The 3695-nt window shown below is 44.2% G+C and overlaps 1 non-coding gene across 1 annotated transcript; it reads right to left on the bottom strand.

The window, feature by feature from the left end:
- Nucleotides 1-1814: 1814 nt before the first annotated feature.
- Trnas-cga lies at nucleotides 1815-1889 on the bottom strand. The gene has a single exon. It is a non-coding gene; the product is annotated as a tRNA-Ser (tRNA).
- Between the last annotated feature and the right edge of the window lie 1806 nt (nucleotides 1890-3695).

The raw sequence follows: 3695 nt of genomic DNA, 5'->3' as shown, positions 1-3695 counted from the left end.
GACTGCTGCCCTGGCCAGCACATTCTCCAGATCTCTCACCAATTGTAAACGTCTGGTCAATGGTGGCCGAGCAACTGGCTCGTCGCAATACGCCAGTCACTACTCTTGATGAACTGTGGTATCGTGTTGAAGCTGCATGGGCAGCTGTACCTGTACACGCCATCCAAGCTCTGTTTGACTCAATGCCCAGGGCTATCAAGGCCATTACTACGGCCAGAGGTGGTTGTTGTGGGTACTGATTTCTCAGGGTCTATGCACCCAAATTGCCTGGAAATGTAATCACATGTCAGTTCTAGTATAATATATTTGTCCAATGAATACCCGTTTATCATGTGCATTTCTTGTTGGTGTACTAATTTTAATGGCCAGTAGTGTATTTATCTTATAGACGATTGAATGACTCATTGAAGATCACGGCATTGAATTCGATAGTCAGTTCAGGATGAGCTATTCGCACGTGGTACAGTATCTCACCACTCATACTCCCTTTGAAGGAGTCCCATAGCTGTTTTGAATTCGATGAATTACATGTTCTTAGAATTGCGACGAATAAGTAATTTGTTCAGCTGAGGCTGTGAGTGAGGCTTCCTGTAGTGTTAATTCCCAGTGGTTGTCGTTTTTCAGTTGTCCTATACTTTGGCATTTTCCTCTGTACGTCTAGTATAGGTAACCGTTAACAGTCTTGAGGTCAGTGACACTTGTTGGTCCCCGTATTTGATGTGGGAACATCCGGAGATAGAATCATTCGGTTTTGTTCGGATGAACGTTGTATACTCGGCCTAGTACGCCAGTTTTCATGATTCCCGGTTGATATTCTACTGGACTTCCTTGTTTTCGCGAATGGATCCGTTTGGCACAGCTTGCAAAAAGCTGTTAATGTTGTGTTCTGCGGAGGTTAGCTTGTAATTTTCTTAGCGGACTCTTTTGTGAAGTAAACTCTCTGTCCAGTCTCCAAATGTACTGTCAGATCTTGCTGAGTTGGTTCGCGTGCGCGTATAGGAAAATCGAAAGTCCGCCACGCGACTTCGTAACTGCTGATGTATCTTTCCATTGTATACTTGAGGATCTTCTCGTTTCTGTTTTGCTATTCCTTGTCTTTGGCTATTTTAAATACTGCCGTGTCACTGCCTTAACGGCTCCCATTACATCACCGATGACACGTGCTGTCGACCTGGGCTAGCACTTGAGTGGGTGGCCATCCGGTCTGTCGAGCGCTCTTGGGAAATGGGGTGCACTCAGACTTTGTGAGGCAATCTGAAGAGCTTCTTGAATGAACAGTAGCGGCTCCGTTCTCATAAACTGACATACGGAGAGGAAAGATGTGTGCTGACCACATACCCCTCCATATCTGCATTCAGTGACGCCTGTGGGCTGAAGATGAAACAGCGGCCGATCGGTCCCGATGGCCTTTCATGATCTGTTCATGCGGAGTTTAGTATGTCGCTGCCTTCGTTCACATTCAGACATACTCGATCACTGAATTGCAGTGTTCTATGTCCATGTGTGCTTGGAACATTTTGGAAAGTAGTGTTATATGGTACTAACGATTATTCGTATTTCTGCTGTGAAGCCACCGTTTTTGGGGTATAGTCATCAGTGTTTGGGATATCCATAAACTCCGACGTGTATGTCGTGCAAGTACGGTTTCGGGCATTTCTGTATACATTTTCCATCACTCATATATAGCGAATTGAGGTTTAATGGCTCGCGTGGCCCGTGAATCATGTTTATCACGTCTATGCCGTACAGTTCCGGATGTTCTTGTAGATTGGGAAATTCAGTTTGGATGAAACTTTCTGGCAGATTAAAACTGTGTGCCGGACCGAGACTCGAACTCGGGACCTTTGCCTTTCGAGGCCAAGTGCTCTACCAACTGAGCTACCCAAGCACGACTCCTGCGCAGGAGAGCTTCTATAAAGTTTGGAAGGTAGGAGACGGGATACTGGCAGAAGTAAAGCTGTGAGGACGGGGCGTGAGTCGTGCTTGGGTGGCTCAGTTGGTAGAGCACTTGCCCGCAAAAGGCAAAGGTCCCGAGTTCGAGCCTTGGTCCGGTACACAGTTTTAATCTGCCAGGAAGTTTCATATCAGCGCACACTCCGCTGCAGAGTGAAAATCTCATTCTGGAATCAGCTTGGATGATTTTGTCGATATCCGTGGAATGAATTCTGCCCTGTAGCCATATGAGACTGTGTCACTGAAGCAGTTCTTAATTTTGCCATTCGATTGTGTACATACAGCATTTAACTGTTCCAAAGATGTGGTATTTTGTGATGACTTCAGTGAATTTCATTTGTTTTTGTCTGAAAACTCGGGTAATTGTGTACGAGGTGTGGCTAGAAAAAAACCGGACTAGTACTGGTGAAACAATAAAACGAATGCAATAAGGCTGAAAGTCGCGTGGCCTGTCACGTGACTCTCGCTCCGCCTACTGCTCGAGGTTTATCTGCCTCCTGCACTCAGTCTGCCCATGGCGTCTGTTTTAAGTAGTTGACGTTTTGTCTGTGCGTCGGAAAATGTTGAGTGTACAGAAAGAACAGCGTGTTAACATCAAATTTTGTTTCAAACTAGGAAAATCTGCAAGTGAAACGTTTGTAATGTTACAACAAGTGTACGGCGATGATTGTTTATCGCGAACACAAGTGTTTGAGTGGTTTAAACGATTTAAAGATGGCCGCGAAGACACCAGTGATGACACTCGCACTGGCAGACCATTGTCAGCAAAAACTGATGCAAACATTGAAAAAAATCGGTAAACTTGTTCGACAAGATCGCCGTTTAACAATCAGAGCAGTGTCTGAGTTAACAGGAGTTGACAAGGAAAGTGTTAGGCAGATTCTTCATGAAAGTTTCAACATGAACAAAGTGTGTTCAAAAATGGTTCCAAAGTGTCTCACAATTGAACAGAAGGAACGCCGAAGAATGATTTGTTCTGACATCCTGGAAATCATTGAAAGTGATCCCAGCTTCTTACAAAATGTTATTACTTGCGATGAATCGTGGTTTTTTACTTACGATCCCGAAACTAAACGCCAATCGATGCATTGGAAAACTCCTGGTTCTCCACGACAAAAAAAAGCACGAATGTCAAAATCGAAATTCAAGGCAATGATGATTGTTGTTTTTTTTTTGACATCAAAGGGATTGTGCACATTGATTGGGTACCAGAGGGACAAACAGTGAATCAGCATTACTCCATTAGCGTCCTGGCTACCCTACGTGAGCGAGTACGGAGAAAACGGAACGATTTGTGGAGAAAAAAGTCATGGATCCTTCACCAAGACAATGCCCCAGCTCACAGTGCGCTGTCAGTGAAGACGTTTTTGGCAAAACACAACATTCCCATCTTAGATCATCCACCCTACTCACCTGATTTGGCCCCCTGTGACTTTTTTCTTTTCCCTAAAGTCAAGTCAGCTTTGAAAGGAACTAGATTTGAGACTGTTGAAGCAGTAAAAGAAAAAGCGACGGAAGTAATGTATGGACTTACCGAAAATGATCTGCAGTATTGCTATGAACAGTGGAAAATTCGTATGGAGCTGTGTAGAGACCGAGGAGGAGAGTACATTGAAGGAGATAACATGAAATTGTAAATAATTGTAAATAAATGTTTTTTCCAGCATCAGTCCGGTTTTTTTCTAGCCGCACCTCGTAATGTCGATGGGGTCGATGTGGGGTCTTATCCGTATCTTAGTTGT

Source organism: Schistocerca americana, chromosome 1 (genome assembly GCF_021461395.2).
Source record: "Schistocerca americana isolate TAMUIC-IGC-003095 chromosome 1, iqSchAmer2.1, whole genome shotgun sequence".
Classification (NCBI taxonomy): Eukaryota; Metazoa; Arthropoda; class Insecta; order Orthoptera; family Acrididae; genus Schistocerca; species Schistocerca americana.
This window is presented reverse-complemented; position numbering and strand designations above follow the sequence as displayed.